The sequence below is a fragment of the Cajanus cajan genome, chromosome 4 (assembly GCF_000230855.2).
Source record: "Cajanus cajan strain Asha chromosome 4, NIPB_CcT2T_4, whole genome shotgun sequence".
Lineage (NCBI taxonomy): Eukaryota > Viridiplantae > Streptophyta > Magnoliopsida > Fabales > Fabaceae > Cajanus > Cajanus cajan.
Window position 1 is genome coordinate 44426382 of NC_138520.1, and position 21435 is coordinate 44447816.

The window sequence follows — 21435 nt, forward strand, 5'->3', positions numbered from 1 at the left end:
ATTTTAATGTTTTGTTGTTGAACAATTTAAATTCTGATGAAATTGAAGTTTGGTTTACTGATGTGTTGACTTGATAGTGATTCCAAAGTCTGATTTGGAATACTGGTGCTAAAATGCTCTGTTTTTGTGAGCATATGTGGTGATATTTTGGTTTTAATTTTGCTGGTTGATATGCTCTGGTTTTGTCTATTTTGGCTTGACTTGGTCTGATTTGTGAGTCATTGGTGCACAAATGACTTGAATTTGATGAATTTGGATTGGTGAACTTTTTATATTGTGATGCTCTGTACATGGCTTATAATTGTCAATCTTGGCTTACTTTGTTTTTGATAATGCCAAAGGGGGAGAAATGGTATGGTAGTGTGTGTATAGTTGTTGTTTTTGCAGGTATTGTGCTTGTGTGTGTGTAGTGTGCAAGTTTTATATGTTGGAGTTAAAGGCACAATATGAAGATTGAAGCACAATAGCATTGTGTTGATAATCATGGGTTGTCATCATCAAAAAGGGGGAGATTGTTGAGCTTAGGAGAGCTTGAAGCCTAAAGAAGTTTTGATGATCACAACACAAGTGTACAACAACTTACAACTTGGAAGCTCAAAAACAAAGTCAAAGAAAAGTCAAGAACATGCTATGTAATGGAGCAATGTAATAGAGTTTAGAAATTAAGTTGTTTTGAATGAGATTTTATATTGTGTGTGCTTAGTATGCTTTGTGCATAATCAAATCTATATCTAAACTAAGTAGAGAGTATATGATGATGAGTTAAAACATTGAAAAATTATTTTGAGACTTAAAATGAAGTTTTAAGTACTAACTCAAAATAGTCGATTATTGTTAAATATAATCGATTATTCCAGCAATAGGCAAAATGGGATGCCTTGCTGCAATAATCGATTATTTGCCAAAATAATCGATTATCCTAGGAACAACTTTCTGAAATAATCGATTATCCAGCAAAATAATCGATTATATTGTTCTTGGTTGGTTTCCAGAAAACCTGAAGAACAAAATAATCGATTATTCTTTAAAATAATCGATTATCTGCGTCTGAAACTTTTATAAATAGTTTGAACTTTGAGAAACTTCAGACAAGAGTTAGAACTGATAATCAATTTGTGAAAAACGTTTTGTGGAGTCTTTGTGACATCTTGGAGAGTTTTCTTTGTGAAATCCAAGAGTGAAAACGTTTGTGAAAAGCTTGTGAGAAGATAATCATCATCATATTCTTGAAAGGGGAAGACAAAGATTTGTTCAAGAATTCCAGGTGAATTCGTTCCTTTATTCTTTGTGAATCTTTGTAAAAAATCTTGAGAAGGGTTTCTCAAGTGGTAAGGTTTCTTGTAGTGGGTTCTACAAGGGGTGCTTTCTTGGGGTCAAGAAAGTAGTTATCTTTTGTGTTGAAGTATATGCATGTGTGTGTGCTTGTAAACCTTCTTGCTTAAGATAGTGAAACAAATCTTAATCAGGTGTTGATTAAGGACTGGATGTAGGTCACATGTGGAGTGGCTGAACCAGTATAAAAGACTTTTGCAATCTTCTTCTACCTTATCTTTTACTTTGAGTAATTGCTTGATTGAACATTAAAGAAGATAATTCTTGTTTAACATGTGTATGTGAAAATTGTTGGTTTAAATCTGAATTAGAACATTGTATTTGAACCTCACAATTTTGTAATCAAGAAAGCATATTGCATTCACACTTTCATAACAAGTCTTTGAGAGAGCTTCATTTGAAAATTCAGTCTTAGAAAAGTTTAAAAGTGAAATAAAGATCCTACATACTCTGATAATTTTTAAAGAGTCATAGAATCCAATTCACCCCCCTCTTGGATTGTGCCATTCTTTTCTATCACAAGCGACCATGGATGTGTTCTTCGCTTATGAAATGCAAAAAAGAAATCCTATTCTAGCCATTCTTGTAGATAGTCTCTTCTCTCTTGAAGTATGTCATCAAAAGAAAAGAGGAATGCTACGATGATGTAATCATTCACTATATGTTTGGATCATGACTCATTTATATGCTTCCAATCATATGGGATATATGCCAGATCCTCTAAGAAGTTTCCATCTTCCAGTGAAGAAATTAGAAGCAGAAGAGTGGAAAGACCTTTCGACATTAGAAGAAGAGCATTTTACATGGGTATGCCCTTGGTACCATCCAGAAATACAATCTTTAGTTGTGGGGATTTCTTGAATGTTCCATTAATGGGGTCGAGAGGATGTGTAGCATACACCCCAACAATCGCTCTTAGACAACTCAAATGGACTCAATTTGTGCCTCAGAGCGAAGAGTTAGGAGGTTTGAGCTTTCAATATGATTCAGATAATGTGAGGCAATAGGCAAAAGTTAGAGCTGCTTGGGGGAAGGTCAAAAAGAAAGGGGAAACAGAGCTCGAAAAACCTCGTGTGACAGCTTCTTTGGAATATAAAGAATGGAGGAAGGCTAGAAGAATTTCCATCCCGATTCTCAAAGAAGTCCAACATGAAGAGAGTCAATCTCATGAAACCAACCAAGCATTGGCTTCTTTAACCTCTCAGTTAGAATTCATGAAAGCTCAAATGAGATTGATGGAAGAAAAAGAAGAACGTGCTCAAACTAAAATAGAGATTCTTAAGAGGCAATGTTAAAAGAAGGACATGGAAATTGAACACTTAAAATATGAATGTGCCGATGCTTATGAAAGTTTAACTCATGTGAAAAAAGTAAAGAGAATGGCAGAAAAAGACACAGAAATCCTTTTGAAAAATATGGAAAGAGAGATTGAAGCAATGAAAAAAGAGATGGCAAAAAACCAAGAAGAAAAAAAGCGTTTAGAATTAAGTGATCAAGAGAAAGAACAAAAAATAGAACGCATGCAAGAGGGGTTAACAGATGCACACCAAGAAGTAAAGAAATGGTGGAATGTTGCTATAGAATACTCTGAGTCACTCAAGATGGCTAGGAAAAATGAAGAACAATGGTTGAGAAGTGATGGAGTCCCTCCTTCCATGGTTGATGATAGTGATTGAAGGGAGACACCTTGCCCTTGATCTAGGCTCATCAAAGGTTGGACAAAGGGAGGTTTATGGTGGAGAAAGGAAGATAGGCGTGAAAAGGTGGTGTTTGGGCGGAAGTGTATGGTGTATGGTATAGGGTTGCTCAAGGTTGGCTCACTCCAAGTGTAGGTGGAGGCCACTCTAGGGTTTCACTCTCCAAGGATGGAGAATGAAGGGGGCTAGCCAAACTAACCTAGGGACTAAGGATAGGATTTGAGGCAAAGAAATGCTCTCTCAAATTCATATAATCCAAAGTATTTACAAGTGGTGGGGTGTTGGGTATTTATAGCACTACAAGAAAAATTGATATTATCTACGGAATATTATCTATGGAAATTTTTCCGTAGATAACATTTAATTATCTACGGAATATTATCTACGGAATATTTTCTGTAGATAATATTTAATTTTCTACGGAATATTATCTACGGAATTTTTTCCGTAGATAATTTCCAGTTATCTACGGAAATATCCGTAGATAAGTTATCTACGGAAATTTTCGTAGATAAGTTATCTACGGCCGTAGATAACTTATCTACGAAAATTTCCGTAGATAACTTATCTACGGATATTTCCGTAGATAACTGGAAATTATCTACGGAAAAAATTCCGTAGATAATATTCCGTAGGTAAAACATTTTTTTATAAAATAATTAAAATATTTAATTTAACATCATTAAAAAAATTAATTATTATATAATTTATTTTTTTTAGTTTAATTATTTATTATAATACTTTTTATTTACTAAAAAATTATTTTTAATTAAAATATAATTTAGAATAATGAATAGCTTTAACTTTTGTGTACCATATTTAATGGAAAACATAAAGAAAAGATGAATTCAGTTTTACTTTATTAAACGTAAGAAACAAATTAAAGATTGAATTTTTTTAACAAATAAAAATTAATATAACAATTAATAATTTATATTTCTATTTATATTAATTATAAATATTTCTTATATTATATAATAATTCATATAATTTATTTAATATTTTTTAAGTTAAATTTGATTATCTTATTTTTAAAAGATTCAATAATTAATTTTCTTATGTAAATATTAAATTTATTTTGAAAATACTCAATTGAGTCTTTAATTTTTTAAAATATATTAATTTAATCAAATTTCTTTTCCTTTTAACTTCAATTATTTTTAAAGATGAATTAAATATATATATTATTATTATTCATAATATAATAATTAATTATCGAGTGGTGTGTAATACTTAATAAAAGTTACACCCGGTATTACTGTTAGTATAACCTGTTTGTCTATATATATATATAGAGACAGAGACAGAGAGACTGAGAAAATGAATGGAAGAAAAATAGTTAAACATATAGTTGTTTGATTATATGTATATAGTAATAGATAAAGGGAAATATATATACGTCATCTTGTAACTAATTTTTGTCTCCAAAATAATGGATAATTATATACCCTCAATTCTTAAGAAATAAATAAATAATTTTTAGTTATTAATTTAACTTTTTATTAAAAGATTTAAAGACATGAAATGTATAATGGTATGTGATAACCTAAATAAATAAATAATTTTTAATTATTATTAACGATCAAACTGTTCAATTTAAAAAATTTAATGCATAGATCAAATTTACAAATTTGTAAAAAATTTAAAAATTATTTGATACTTCATTTCATTAATTCAAATTGACGGATAATCATAGAATCATTTTATACATTGATTAAAATTAATGAAACGAAGTATCAAATGATTTTTAAATTTTCTAACAATTTACATATTTGATCTATGCATTAAGAACTTTAAATTGAACGGTTAGATAATTGAAATTTCATAGAGAAAATGAGTTATTGAACGGAGTAAGTCTATGTAACTCTTAGAGTAAAAAGATCCATCTTCTTTAATATATATATATATATATATATATAATTTGCTTTCCTTTTGTGTTTCATTTTCTGTTTATGGTTTTTTAGTTTATTAGTTGTCATGGTACATGTGTTTGTTACCTTTTTCTTTAATTTGGATTTTATACGATGTAAGTTTTAATTAGATATTCAGCGAATCATATTAATAAAGATTTCAACAAATTATATTACTATTAAACATCCGATAAATAAGGATATATTTAAAGAAATAACTTATTTAAGATATTATATAATAAATTTTTATGTAATAAGATCAATGAATAATGATATGTTTTAAGAAATAATACTTGTTTAAGATCTTATATAATAAGTTTTTATATGATAAGATCTTATAATGTTATATTACTATATATTTTTGAGAAACTTGAATTGAATCTTTAATTTTTAAAAATAAGATTAATTTAATCAATGTTTACTTAATTAAAAAATAACTTATTTAACATATTTTAATAAATAAAAACTTAATTGATACCTTCTAAAATAAAAATAATGTTATTAAACGTAAGAAACAAATTAAAGATTGAATTTTTTTAACAAATAAAAACTAATATAACAATTAATAATTTATATTTCTATTTATATTAATTATAAATATTTCTTATATTATATAATAATTTATATAATTTATTTAATATTTTTTAAGTTAAATTTGGTTCTCTTATTTTTAAAAGATTCAATAATTAATTTTCTTATTTAAATATTAAATTTATTTTGAAAATACTCAATTGAGTCTTTAATTTTTTAAAATATTTTAATTTAATCAAATTTCTTTTCCTTTTAACTTCAATTATTTTTAAAAAATAAGAGTAAATTTAATTTTAAAATAAATCAAATTCAATAAATTTGAATAAATAAAAACTTAATTAATACTTTTTAAAATAAAAATTATAAAATTAAAATGAGTATAGTTGCTGACCCTCTGAAACACTCTCAAATGCACTCTCGAACCCTACCTCTTGCTCACTCTAGAACGCTCTCTCTCGCACACCCTCTCAACTTAGTGAAACCTAAAACGCTCGTTTATCTTCAACAACCCTCGAAGGAAACATTGAAGTCGTATTCGACGAAGGGCAACACAGGGAAGTCATTTTAGGTGCGTATCTTCATTTTGTGTTTTGGTTGTTTTTGCCTCTCTCATCTTGTACAAATGCGTGGGTGCTAATGTTTTAGGGTGTGGAGGAACTCCCGGAGGAGGTTTTCGGAAACGCAGTCGTCCTATTGTGCGACTCTGTTGTGAAGGTATTTGTTTCATTTTAGGGTTTCCTCTGTTTCCTCTGTTTCATCATTCTGTATGAGCCTGATTTTGCAAAGTTGATATAGCCCTCTGTTTTGATTTTGCGATGCTTCATTCTGTGTCCAGTATGTCGTTTAAAGTATCTAATTTATTTATTTTATATTCTGTTTGTAGTGATTCAAAATGTCTAACAATGTGATTGTTGTATTATCCAAATAAATTGATTTTTAAATAACGTAGTTTGTGCTTGGATTTGGGTTTGCAAACTTTATTCTATATGAGCCTGATTTTGCAAAGTTGACTTTGGTTAAAGAATGGGTTTGAGTGAATGGATTTATATGTGTTTGAGTAGACACATGAAAAATTGATTTTTTTTAGAAAATATGATTGTTCTATTCCAACTTGTATATATAAATACTTTTTGATATTTGGTGTGTTAGGAATTTTAGGGCTAGCCTGCTAGGTGAATTAGGATGTGATTAAATATACTATATAGTATAGACAACAACTGGGATTTGATTATTGATGCGTGGTTGGATGAGTTTCTTGTTTTTTAAGCCTTTTGGAGATTAAATGGATGGTTATTGGTTACCTAAGGAGTGGATTCTTTTCTGATTGGTTCCTTGTGTTTATCTCATTGCGGATTCAACTTCAAGGACACAAAAAGGGTGGCTATTAAATTAAAGTGATTCTGCTTGGAAAGAAACAGAAGGTGATGCCTTACCATGTGGCCAATAAAGGCATTTATATATGTTAGTTTGAGTGAAAAATTGTCTGTAGTGTGCAATGACCATGTTCAACACTTGAACCAAAAACAGAAAGCACCAATTGGACACTTCTTTTCAAACTCCATAATTTCTAACCCAACCGTATGAAATGGGTAACTGACCAAATCGACCTGACCCCTTTTCCTCTTAAGGTGATGCCAACTCAAACCGTTGAAACATTCAAACTAGAACCAAATTACTAAATATAATCGCCAGGAATGCTAATAAAAGACACCTTCTAACGATTTCTTCTTAATATTTTTCTTATTATTAGTTGAAATAGATTAAAAATTATAAATTTTGTGAGTCTCATTTTATGCATGATCTAATAGTGACCCAATAACGCATGATTGGAAACATTTAACTCTCATTGATCGTATATTAGAGTATAAGAAAGAGGATGATAAATAGAGTGTGGCTAGAAATTTTCTTTTAATCATACATGGAGAAGTAAATTCAACAACCACAAGACCATAATTGCATTGGCTTGTGATATTTTTTTACAATGTTGACGATAGCCTCTGTTTCAGGTTTATCAGGTTCCTGATTTGATATATTTACAACATAAGAATTTACTAGCAAGTGCTGCAAGGACTTATTTGAACTACGAAGACAAAATCAAGTGCTGCAAGGATCCTCATATGTAAGTCAAAATTACCTTATGTAATATCGACTTTTTCACAAACTTTCTCATTTAATTTTTTCACAAACACCTATAAAGTTACAAGGGATTTTTTGCAAGTTAAGGAATCAAATACCTATCTCAATCAAAAGGCTCTCAAGCTAGATGCTAATCTAAACTAAGCCTAAATCTCAATCTTGATTACCGCAATTGAATAGTCACTAGCTTATACTAATAGTCAATCTTTTTTCAGCTAACAAATTTTTTTAAAGTAAAATACTGATCTTTTATAATAATTAGCTTTCATATTTTTTCATTCTTTTGTGACAATGGAGCTTGATGCAGAGTTGAATTTATCTCACATTGGCTGTTCTAGCTGCTATTCTGGTCAAAGAGATTCCTGTGCTGGTGGAAATCAAAACAAGGAAGAGGAAAAGAAAGTCAATACGGGTTTATTGGTAGGAAGTGGGGAATATACTCTTGTTTATTCAATTCAATATTTTTTTCCATGCCAGCGAGTCAGTTCGGCTTTCCTGTGTTATTGTTTTAATTTTGTGTTTATAATTTAGTTATTGGAAACAATATGTCGGTAATAATTTAATTGCCTTTGTAGTCTATAGTGAGAACTTTGGGAATGATAGTCAACTAGTCAGAAACATTTCAAAGGAGTTTTAAAACTTAGCACCCAAACAATTAGAGTGGTGGGTATATAAAAGCATATTGAATGCTACTGATAAACAAGTGAATAGAAATCCAACTCCACTTCACTTTTAGTCTATATTTCCTCAACTTATGAATAATGTTTGTAGACCCCTAAAATTGTCCGGGTCGGAAATAAAGCTTGAAGACTCTCGAAGACTGAAGGAAGATCAGCCAGAAGGACTCCTGGAAGGCCCTAGGAGGGTTCTCTGTAGGTCTAGAGGTCTTAGAATAGCTCAAAATAAGGAAGTGGAGGGAATGAAGCCCAATACGGCCGTACTGAACTTAATACGGCCGTATTGAAGCTTCAATACGGCCGCAGTGAACTCAATACGGCGTATTGAAGTTTCTGAAACTTCAATACGGCCGTACTGAAATCAATACGGCCGTATTGAAGCTTCAATACAGCCGTATTGAATTTAATACGGCCGTATTGAAATTTCTGAATTTCAATACGGCCGTATTGAACTCGATACGGCCGTATTGAAGTTCAAAAATTTCAATACGGCCGTATTGCTTCTGTAGGCCGTATTGCGCCTATTCCCTATAAATATGACGTCAATTGGACGTCATTCCACACTTTTTCAGATAGTTTCAACCCTCTCCTTGAGTATTCTGGGGTTTTTGAGCAGTGTTCTGCCCTAGAAATCACTCGGAGAGTTGATCCGACAAAGTTCTTGAGCCCCGAGCCATTTTGCTTGAGGATCGAACCTAGTCGAAGGGAAATCCTCCGGATTTCCATAGTTAAAAGTTTTAGGAAGGAGCGAGCGAGCTTGTAGAGCGAGGGAACGCCAAAAAGCTTCCCAGTTTTACTCAATATATAAAAGCACGCTTCAAGAGGTTTCTTCTTAAATCCTTCCTTTTACTGCTTTCTGTGTGCATATTTAAACTGTCATCATGTAGATAGTTAATTTATAATCGCTTATAATAAATAGGGGTAATTTAGTAATTTTACGTTGTTATTTTAGAAAATAATCTGTCATAGGGAACCCGAAAGGGGCGCTGTGGGGTGCTAACACCTTCCCCACGCGTAACCGACTCCCTTACCCAACTCTGGTTGTAATGGCCAAAGTTGATTTATAAAATCAATTGCCTTATCCCTTTTTCCAATGTTTTGAGTAAAACATTGGTGGCGACTCCACGAACCCTCCTTTTACGAAAACCACTAATCCATAGAGGGTCCCGCTTGGGATTAATATGGATTGGTGAGACATTTTAATAAATAAATTGGATAAGATCGACAAGGTCTCAGTTTGAGAACAAGTCGTTCTAATAATCCAATACATTTTCAAAACTAAAATAAAAGCGAGCTCGACCGTCTTCGCGACCGCCGAGGCCCGTTTGGGCCGGTGGCGACAGATGGCGACTCCACTGGGGAAGCTTCGAGAGTCAGTCCCATTTAGTGACAGATTGTTTTTAACAAATAATAGTTAAAAATTACTTCGTTACCCCTTGCTTGTATGATAACATGATTTATTATATGGCTTTAAATAACTGTTGTATGTTTAAATTCCGCAATTGTTTGAAATACAAACTGTACACAAACCTTTGCACACAACAGTTCCCTCTATACCCGGGGGCATGAGTGATTAACCATAGGGAGTGGATGTTAGTACGGCCGGTTGTCGAATGGGTCTATAGGTGCCCGTAGACCGTTGTCGGAAAACATCACTCAAGGTGATAACCATGAACTTGAGTCCGACGGTGCGTTGGAGCTTTCCATCGACCTACGATGAGAGGAATTGGGTCCCTATAATGGGGGCACCTTGGGGGCCTTGGACTGGTGAGAACAGCTAGAACCTACCTTGAATATGCACCATTTCTGCAGGAGACCCCTACCTCGTGATTCGCTCGTGACTGTTCGTGGATGAGTGAATTGTGTGTGCATTTTTTATGTGACATTGTATGAGCATATATTTGCACCTTTTAAACATACAACATTCTTATTTACAATAAAAAATAAGAATAAATAGAAATAAAGATTTTCTAGTACGCGGTGTTAACATCTGCCTCCATTGCATTCATATAGGTAGTTTCCCTTTTCGCCCAAAGTATACAAAAATACAAAATGCTCAAAAAGAAAAAAATACGTATTTATCCAAACCAAGCAATATCATGCATCATCATAGGAATATCCCGAAAACATGATAATGTTTAGTTGAATAAACACTATGCATGCATATTCATCACCATCATCTCATATCATGCATTGTATTGTAGATTATGGAGAGGTCTAGGGAGGTGCAAAGGCCATTAAAGAAAGTGGACTTCCTATTATACCGTGCTGAGAGGTTGGATCACCTCTGTACCTTGATGTCAAGAGAGGCTCGCGTCGAGTTTGAGAAATCTTATGGGCGAGTTCTCGATTTGATGAGGATTTGTGTGGATCCAGCTTTTCTGAGGGCATTGGTTCACTTCTGGAGTCCCGATCTGCACTGTTTTGAGTTCCCCCAGTTTGACCTGGTTCCTACTCTAGAGGAGTACGAGCTCATGTTACGGTGGCCTAAATCAGCCGGGGTCTACCTTTTTCAGGGGAACCATGTGGCCGTAGAGAGAGTAGCCACTCAGGTCAAACTACCACTACGATCAGCTGCCTTAGTGGGGAACGGCAGTATCAAGGGTTGGAAGCTTGCTATGATCGAAGACCACCTTTCTTCCTTGGCTGGTGAGGGAGATTGGTTAGCTTTCAACAAGACTCTTGCGTTAGCCGTGTTTGGGATGATCCTATTCCCCTTTCACGCTAACACAGTGGACCATGCTGCGATGGACGCTTTCTTTGCTTGGGACGTGCATATGAAGAGTCCCGTGCCTGCTATTCTTGCCGACACCTTGCTATCTGTTCATCTGTCTCAACAGAAGCAAGGGAAGATCATCCGATGCTGCACCTCCTTGTTATATGTGTGGGGCATCACACATTTCTACGCCTCTAGTCACATGGGGACTTTGTCCGATCCGTTGAGAAGCTTCTCAAAGATCCCCGTATGCCGCCGATATGCTTCCGAGTGGAAGGATGAGATGGAACGGTGGAGTATCGAGCACTTCACGTGGGTTTGCCCTTGGTTCCGTCCGAGCCATGTATTGACAAGATGCGGCAGTTATTCGAGCATACCGTTGATGGGCCTCAGAGGTTGCATAACCTACTCACCTAAATTGGTTATGAGGCAACTAATGAGGACCCAAATCGTTCCTACCATAGAGGAGCTGGGAGGGTTGTGTTTCTCTTTCGATCCCGAGCATCAGAGAGATATGCACGCTGTTATAAGAGCGTGGGAGAGACCAACCTATGAGGGAGATCTCGAGCTTGAAAAGCCTCGGGTGTCCGTTTCCATTGATTACGAGAAATGGAGGAATGAGAGGGGGGTGTCACAACCATCCACCTCTTGTGCAACCACGACTACAAGGAGGATGTTGCAAGAACAGGTCGACGCCTTGACCAAGAAACTGGAAATCATGGGAGCTCAGATGAGAGTTCTTGAAGAGAAAAACGAAGAATCCAGTTTCACCATTGACGGTCTTCAAAGGCAATGCAAGAAGAAGGACCATGAGATAGAGCGGCTCAAGGATGAGTGTGCTAACCTCAACGAGAAGACTACTCGGGCATCCAAAATGCCAAAGGTTGAACCGAGTAGTCAACTCCAAGAAGTCAATGTAAAGATAGCACACCTTGAAGCCGAGCATGCAAGGCAGGCACAGTTGATCAAGGACATGCAAGATGATTTGTTTCTGACTCGATCCGACGCACAACAATGGCGGGAAGTCGCTCGACGACAAGCCGCAGACCTTTCCGATTTCCGCAGAAAGGAAAGGAAAGGATTGGCACAAATGGCCAAACTCCAAGAGGAGAAGGATCGAGCCGAAGACGAGCTTAATGAGCTACAGGCCATGATCAACTACTATGCTCAGAAAGCGAAGGAGGCTCAGAAAATCAGTGACGATATGAGCCAAGCGGTCCATACGCAGATTGAAGCAATGGGTCGTCATGTCGAGGAAGCCGAAGATGAATGGCAAAGAAATATGAACCCGCCTGTGGGTTTTTACCGGCTTTTCTCTTATTGTAAAAAATTGCTTCAAAGCATTGTATAAAAGTTGTACACTTTCTTTAATGAAAAAAAAATCGTATTTTTGAGATTTATTGCCTTTGCATCTCATTAGTCATTCATTTTGCATTTATCTCTCCTAGTAATTAATAATAAAGATTAATAAAAAGAAAGAATTAATCGATGCGTATGTTCAGAATGGATCGCACGCCATTTGTGATAAAATGCAAACCAACAACTGCGCAAAGCGAACACACGACGACGCCGTTGTTGGTAATCAAGACAGAAAAAGAGGAAAGTCCCACGCCGTTAAGGATTGTCGCTCCAAGGCCTTTCCCCTACAAAACAAATAAGGCTATGCCATGGATATACGACATCCATTCTTCTGCCGACAGCGACATCTCCAACATTGCTGGACTTGGGGGCATGACTAGGAGTGGCAGGATCTACACTCCCGAAGATCTGCACGATAAAGCTCCCAAGAATAAAGGAAAAGAAAAGGAGAAAACCGAGGAAGATAGAGAATCCGAGGAGGAGATTGATGAGTTGTTAAAATTCATCAAACAAAGCGAGTACTCCATTGTGGATCAACTTCACAAGACACCAGCAAAGATCACTTTGTTGTCGTTGATCCTAAGCTCCGAACCGCATCGGCAAGCTCTGTTGAAGGTCTTGAACGAGGCATATGTGTCGCATACCATCTCCCAAGACAAGTTTGAGGGAATTGTTAGCCACATCACGGCTAATGATTACCTCACTTTCACCGATGAAGAAATCCCCGCCGAGGGACCTAATCACAACAAGCCCTTGCACATCTCTGTAAAGTGCAAGGAGTATCACATCGCAAAAGTCTTGGTGGATAACGGATCTTCCTTGAATGTGATGCCCAAAAGAACTCTTGATCAAGTGGCAATCAAGGGAGTCCAAATGCGCCCGAGCAACATGATCGTTCGAGCTTTCGACGGTTCTAAAAGAGAAGTGGTGGGAGAAGTCAATCTTCCAATTCAAATTGGACCCACCATCTTCAACGTCGAATTTCAAGTGATGGATATTACTCCTGCATACAGCTGTCTCCTAGGCCGACCTTGGATTCATGATGCGAAGGCTGTACCCTCTACGCTCCACCAGAAAGTCAAGTTCATCGTGGGTGACAAACTGGTGACCGTGCAAGCTGAAGACGACATACTTATCAGTAAGCCATCCAACATACCTTATGTGGATGCAGCAGAGGAAGCTTTGGAAACCGCCTTCCAAGCATTGGAAATCGCCAATGTTGAAACGTTTCCCCGAGAAATGAAGAAGGTAGCCCATATGCTCACAAAGAACGGATACTTGCCAGGACAAGGATTGGGCAAGTACTCCCAAGGAATCCCGGAGCTACCTATTATCAAGGACAATCCGGGGAAACAAGGGTTAGGATACAACCCTGTTAAAGATCAAAGAACGAAGAGGAATCAAGATCCTTTTCGACGTTCTTTAAGCCAGATCTTTAGGAAGGCTGGTTCACAAACATCAAGGCCAGCTGTCGTCATCAAGTGTCCTTTTCCTTCTAATAGGGATGTGTAAATTCAGTGACTATTAGAGATCATTCCTCGGGGACAGCCCGACCCCCGAGCCTCGATAGGGCACATGTTTCCATCATGATTATAATAAAATCATTCTTCATTAATTTCTTATTGCTTCTTTTCTTGCTTACAATAAAATTCTAAACGACATTATTTAACCCTGTTTGAATGAACATAAGTGAGGTTAAAATCGTCTTAATAATCAATAAACCCGCATCATTTTTATGTGGAAGTGTGCATGACAGCTTGGAGCACCTTTTCTTGGCATCAATAAGTGCCATCATGGATAAAAGAAATCCTAAAGATAATAAGCTCGGCAGGAAACCCAAAAAGGGGACTGCGCAAAAAAATAAGAGCAAAAGACCCGCTAGGAATCCCACAAAAGGGTGACCTAGGCAAAAATAAGGGTTACAAAATAATGAACAAAAACAAAAGCCCGCTAAGACATCACAAATCGGTGTTTTAGGCAAAAGTTAGGGCCGTCAAAAAGGAAAAACGAAATAAATCCATGATGGTACCATCAATTGAATTCAACAAGGAGCTCAAGAAAAGCTATCCAAGTTGTCAAAGCACAATCATTAATAACAAAGATGTGCTTAACTTCATAAGTGTTTAATCGAACGAACCTAAACACAATAAGCCTACCATTGGCCAGCCATTCTTACAAAATCCATTTTTCAAAAAATAAAACAATCCCCTCTAAAACACAAACTTTTGAAAATATATCTTTTCCTTCTTTTCTCTCTTGTCCCAACGATTTTTGAATAATCTAGTGGAAACATGGAGATATAGTGGTCAATAGGAGGGTTGACACATCTTCTAAAGGAAGGGAAGGATTATTTGGTTGATGACACCAAATCCCAAAATCAAATACGCATCATTCCTCGGTTATAGAAGTCGGCAGAGCACAGCTCGTCTAGAGGAATGGCAAAAATCCAAACAGAAAAACGCATCGATTAATTCTTTTGAAAAAATGAATCAAATAGAATTAGGTGCATCATATACTGCATACATGCATACAGATGATAGGTGTACTGGAAGATCACTTATTCTCTGTTTATCTTAAAAAAAAAAAAAAAAAAATGATGAAAATCAATGCGCCCGTATTGAGTTTAATACGGGCGTATCAAGGTGAACGTTGAAGCAACGTTTCATATTCAATACGACGTATTAAACACAATACGGGCGTATTGACGCTCAATACGGCCGTATTCCATTCAATACGGGCCGTATTGATTGCCACATTTGTACAATAACGGTAACGCCAATACGACCGTATTATATTCAATACGGCCGTACTGGCGAAAACTTCTCTATAAATAAGCCTTCCCCCCTCTCATTTTTGCATACCAATCTTCATTCCCTGCATATTTTGTTTGTGAGTGCACCCTAGACAGCTTCTCAGAAATGGCAGAGTCATCCCGAAAAAGACAGAGAGCCCTAGCTCGACGTGAGATGACGGATCGACACAGGCAACGGCTGGAGCTCATAGAGACATTCAACTTCGAGCCGTCAAGGGTGCTTGACTTTGACCTTCTCCGAGCAGTGGGCTTGGAGGATGACGTCAGGGGTTACTTCGGCAGTATAGGATGGGGATTTCTCCTTGATCCCCCTTCTCAGCTGTACTTGACAGCCACGAAGGAGTTCCTGGCCTCCGTCGGTGTTACTGAGTCGACGAACAGTTATGGGGAAGATGTCTGCTCGGTTGACTTCTGGATGAATCAGGGGTACCGCTCCTTGACTTTGGACGAGTTCAATGTCCAGGCAGGAAATTTCAGCCGCACTGATCAGCTGGAATTTCGTGATGCCATATGCGAGTGGCCTGATCAGTGGACTCCGGTTGACATGTGGAGATTGCTCACTGGCCGAGAGGATTACCATTCAGGGGTAAAGGGCTCCCGGCTTCCGACCGCTCTTCGGATCTGCCACAAGATCCTTACCAGTACTATCCATGGCAGGTCCAAGAGCCCCGAGTCGATTACTCGTCCGGACCTGCTGGCATTATATTGCATGGCCACCGGATGGAAGGCCAACCCTGGATATTTCTTCCTCGAGCATGTGAAGAAGCTGGGGGCACGAGAGGGAGGAGAGTCTAGACAGGGGTATATCTTGGTCGCCCCACTCCTTTCACAGCTGGCGGAGACATGGGGATGCCCCGATGGCGAAGAGCCAAGGGCGCTGGCGCCAAAGCTGATCGGTGCTACCACTTTGATTAGCATGAGGATCATTACTAGATCAGCTGGGGGGTTTGTACGAGTAGATGGCCCCGATGCCTATGCCGACATCCTCAATGACCTCGACTTTGAGGGCGATGGCAGCCCACAGCCAGAGACCGGCACCTCGCAGTCGGATAGGGCCTACTTTGATGCCCGCTTTGACACTTTACAGCAAAGCATCGATACCCGATTCGATGCTTTTCAGCATAGCATCGGCACATGGCAGCAGAGTACAGATGCTCGACTAGATACCTTGGTGCAGGGGTTCGACAACCTCTCCGTCTGGATGCATCGCCGCTTCCCGGACTCGCCACAGGACCCGCCGACAGAGGAGTGAAGACTGGCTTCTGTTTTATTGCTTTTTCATGCATTAGTTTGGTTGGGCTTAGCCCCATCTCTCAAATTTTCCTTGTACAAATTCATTTTTAGTAATGAAATTTGCCACTTTTGAATTCAAAATTCTCTAGCAATTTAAATTCTGTACAGCAAAAGCCAAAAACATAAAAAAGGCAAAATACAGAAAAAGCCAAATCAGAAGAAAAGGCAAAATACAGAAAAAGCCGAAAATAAAAAAGGCAAGGATACAAAAAATCCAACAAACCGTTTGTACAGAATAACTAAGCCTGGAGAGGCTTGCCGAAAGAATACTCTCAGAATAACTAAGCCTGGAGAGGCTTACCAAAATACTCCTCATCCTCCACATCAAAGAATAATTGAGCCTGGAGAGGCTCGCAGAAATAATACCCCCCCCCAGAGGGAACCTCAACTCATGCTCTTGGATTCAAAATCCCCAGCGAGAGCTATCAAAGCAAAATCGTCAAAATCCCCAATGGAAGTACGATCTCCCAAGCAGAATATCCAAGTCAAAGGACTTAAACTTCCTCAGTGAAGATAGCTCTCCAGCTCAAGTGTTGAGAGAGGCTAAGCCTGCAGAGGCTTCCTAAATAATACTCTGGGATACATAAGATCCCTCATTCCCCAATCGCCTACTCAAGAGGCACTCCTTCAAAAAGAGGAAAAATAAAAAAGATCAATAACCATTCCCCAAGAGGAATCCGGCACTCAGCCGAACACTGAACCCCAATTCCCCAGTCGCCTACATAAGAGGCACTCCTTCAAAAGGAAAAATCATAAAAAGATCAATAATCATTCCCCAAGTGGAATCTGGCTCTCAGCCAATCATTGAACATCAAGGTGATATGCCTAACAGAAGAGGCTAATCAAAATCAACGACAAAATCCCCAGTGGATAACAGCCTACACAGAGGCAGCAAAATCAGAAAACCAAAAGAGACACCCGAACAAGGATAACCGGGATACTCCACCAACGTCGAAAGGACGTCAGCCAATCATAAGGCACCGCTCACATCAGGAAGAGCATCTTTGTGTCTACACCCCTAAGGAATCATAAATTCCCCAGTGGGCACCAACTACGCAATGGAAAGTTGGGACACAAGAACCTATGAGTAACTGCACATCCCCTAGACGGATCCCTGCGTTATCCAGCCCTCAGTGGCACAAAAATCAAAAAAACAACCGTCGAAGCAGCATCGTGGACTGTGGAGACAAAATCATCACAAATCCCTGAAAAGGAGATATTCACACTACCCCGTCGTCACAAACACGGAGGTACACAGCTTCCGGCTCGAGCAATGAGCGAAGCTATCTCTGGAAAGGAGGCACTCACTGCTTACTGTCGTCACAAAGGTACTTAGCTTCCGGCTCGAACAAAGAGTGAAGCTAAGCCTAGAGAGGCGGTACTCACAGCTTCCAGCTTGGGCAGCAAGCAAAGCAAAGCCTGGAGAGGCGAAACTCACACTGCTCACCGTCGTCACAAAGGTGCTTAGTTTCCGGCTCGAACAAAGAGCGAGACTAAGCCTGGAGAGGCGAAACTCTCACTGCTCACCGTCGTCACAAAAGTGCTTAGTTTCCGGCTCGAACAAAGAGCGAGACTAAGCCTGGAGAGGCGAAACTCACACTGCTACCGTTGTCACAAGGGTACTTAGCTTCCGGCTCGAACAAAGAGTGAAGCTAAGCCTGGAGAGGCGGTACTCACAGCTTCCAGCTTGGGCAGCAAGCAAAGTAAAACCTGGAGAGGCTACTCGACAATTTTCCACCGGAAGACGCTACAAGTCAGAAGGTCGGCGCATCACCCGGACAATTGGGTCAACTCCTTTACTTGTCAGCCGGTACACCAAAAGGCCGTCCGACTAAGTAAAGGGGGGGCAGCTGTAGACCCCTAAAATTGTCCGGGTCGGAAATAAAGCTTGAAGACTCTCGAAGACTGAAGGAAGATCAGCCAGAAGGACTCCTGGAAGGCCCTAGGAGGGTTCTCTGTAGGTCTAGAGGTCTTAGAATAGCTCAAAATAAGGAAGTGGAGGGAATGAAGCCCAATACGGCCGTACTGAACTTAATACGGCCGTATTGAAGCTTCAATACGGCCGCAGTGAACTCAATACGGTGTATTGAAGTTTCTGAAACTTCAATACGGCCGTACTGAAATCAATACGGCCGTATTGAAGCTTCAATATAGCCGTATTGAATTTAATACGGCCGTATTGAAATTTCTGAATTTCAATACGGCCGTATTGAACTCGATACGGCCGTATTGAAGTTCAAAAATTTCAATACGGCCGTATTGCTTCTGTAGGCCGTATTGCGCCTATTCCCTATAAATATGACGTCAATTGGACGTCATTCCACACTTTTTCAGATAGTTTCAACCCTCTCCTTGAGTATTCTGGGGTTTTTAAGCAGTGTTCTGCCCTAGAAATCACTCGGAGAGTTGATCCGACAAAGTTCTTGAGCCCCGAGCCATTTTGCTTGAGGATCGAACCTAGTCGAAGGGAAATCCTCCGGATTTCCATAGTTAAAAGTTTTAGGAAGGAGCGAGCGAGCTTGTAGAGCGAGGGAACGCCAAAAAGCTTCCCAGTTTTACTCAATATATAAAAGCACGCTTCAAGAGGTTTCTTCTTAAATCCTTCCTTTTACTGCTTTCTGTGTGCATATTTAAACTGTCATCATGTAGATAGTTAATTTATAATCGCTTATAATAAATAGGGGTAATTTAGTAATTTTACGTTGTTATTTTAGAAAATAATCTGTCATAGGGAACCCGAAAGGGGCGCTGTGGGGTGCTAACACCTTCCCCACGCGTAACCGACTCCCTTACCCAACTCTGGTTGTAATGGCCAAAGTTGATTTATAAAATCAATTGCCTTATCCCTTTTTCCAATGTTTTGAGTAAAACATTGGTGGCGACTCCACGAACCCTCCTTTTACGAAAACCACTAATCCATAGAGGGTCCTGCTTGGGATTAATATGGATTGGTGAGACATTTTAATAAATAAATTGGATAAGATCGACAAGGTCTCAGTTTGAGAACAAGTCGTTCTAATAATCCAATACATTTTCAAAACTAAAATAAAAGCGAGCTCGACCGTCTTCGCGACTGCCGAGGCCCGTTTGGGCCGGTGGCGACAATGCTAAATAGTACAGTACAATTATTTTGGGATTCGTATATTCCTCTTTTATGTCATCTATAACAATCAAAACTGGAATCACTTCAGTAGTTAAAATTGTAATGGTGGTAGTTAAAATGGTGCATAAAATTAATAGTTATTATAAAATAAGTTTCGAAACTGTATGTTATAAATAAACTGTAATAGATGATCGACCAAATTGGTTCTTTAATAATTGACTCCTGAAATAAATAAAATGATCAAATTATAGTAACTTGGAATTTATATAATCAAATAATGATAGCATGGGAGATTGATTTTAATATTGAATTGAGGCTGGTGTTGATCTAGATGGAAATTTAGTACTCCTATTAGCATGTAACTGATGTTGTGTATTTTACTCGTATTTTAGCACTTTAATTCACAAGAATTCATAGCATAATCATGCATATCTTTCATGTTTTTAATAAATTTTTATATCATTTTCCCATTTTATGCTTTTCTTGGTATGTGTTGTGTTTTCTCTGAGCAGGATCAAGATTTAAGAATTAAAGAGGAAATGCTGAGCTACAGGGAAAATCACGGCCGTGACTCCCAATCACACCCGTGAACGCCACTGACCCTTCATAGATGTGCTCCAGAGAAGATCACGGTCGTGATTCTCAGTCACGGCCGTGATTCACTTCGCGTCCCAGCTTTTTAAGTTTTATGTTTTATTTTTATTTTATCTTTGTAATTTTTATCTTGGTAGTTTTACCTTTTTACCCTTTTAGGTTATAAATTAGATGAGGTTAGCCTAGAACGGGGATTTTTGTTTCGGAGACAGTTTTTCTAGTTTTTGACACTTGGAGAAGGTTGGGCGCCTGTGCCATCGACTCTAAGGTTTGCTTTTCTTTTATTCTTTTTTTCTGGGAGAACTACTATGAACTCCTGTGAGTAGTTTCCCTTTTTCTGGGATCAGGGCTTAGCCTATGAGAACCTCTTTATTAATGCATTGTTCAGTTTCTTAATTTTATTCCAATTCTTGATCTGTTCTTTTATATTTTATATATGAACTTTAATATTATTGTTTTCAGTAACACAGGAAGGAATCTGAAGTTAAAACTTTGTTTCTAACTTGTACAGCTGACTTTTACCTCATAACATGGGTAAATTTTACCACATGTTAAAACATTAGTTGTAATTTTAGTGTTGTTTCATAATTGTAGGCAACTAGTATGTGTCATCCAAAGTTTGTTCGTTCATAATCTATTGTTCGTTCATAATCTCACTTACCATATTAATGTGTTTTCTTGGCAGCATGTTTGTGTCGACAGTGAAGAGGCTGAGGGTGTTGAAGAGATCTGATCTTCCTGCTTTTACCCGTGAGTTGGAGTATTTAACTTAATTTAGCAGAATTTATGTTTTGTTTTGGTTGTTATGAATGATTGAAGAAATGTGTTTGATTTTTGTTTTGATTTTTTTCTCTTAAAAACGCTATTGGAGAAGTTTATGCACACATACTCTATGTATGTGTTATATGTACCTCTTGTATCAAACACAATGTTTTGTACAGTGGCATAAATCAAAATGTGTATTTTTCTATTAAATGTAACTTTAAACTGATATCGAGCTATAAACTTATTAATTTAATACCAAGTTTGATTCAGATACATATATATAAAAAAAAAAGTTAGATTTAATGGGACACATGGCTAATGTGGGCCTGCAAATGTTACAGCGACCAAAAGCAGTTGGAATGAAAACCGCTGATGGTGGAGAAGATCATATTTCATAGAAACTTGGTCCATTTTTTATTCTAATAACTAAAACTTTGTCCATTTTTATGCATCAATCATTTACATTAAGTGAAGATGTTTATGTCACAAATATTTAACTAATCATACTGT

The 21435-nt window shown here is 37.7% G+C and overlaps 1 long non-coding RNA gene across 2 annotated transcripts; it reads left to right on the plus strand.

Moving 5' to 3' along the window:
- Positions 1–4932: 4932 nt before the first annotated feature.
- On the plus strand, positions 4933–21135 carry LOC145956799 (uncharacterized). 2 transcript variants are annotated; one of them, XR_014433060.1, is made up of 3 exons: positions 5954–7589; positions 7914–8026; positions 20846–21135. It is a non-coding gene; the product is annotated as an uncharacterized LOC145956799 (long non-coding RNA). The 2 variants fall into 2 exon arrangements; XR_014433059.1 differs by having other exon boundaries at positions 4933–8026.
- Positions 21136–21435: the final 300 nt, after the last annotated feature.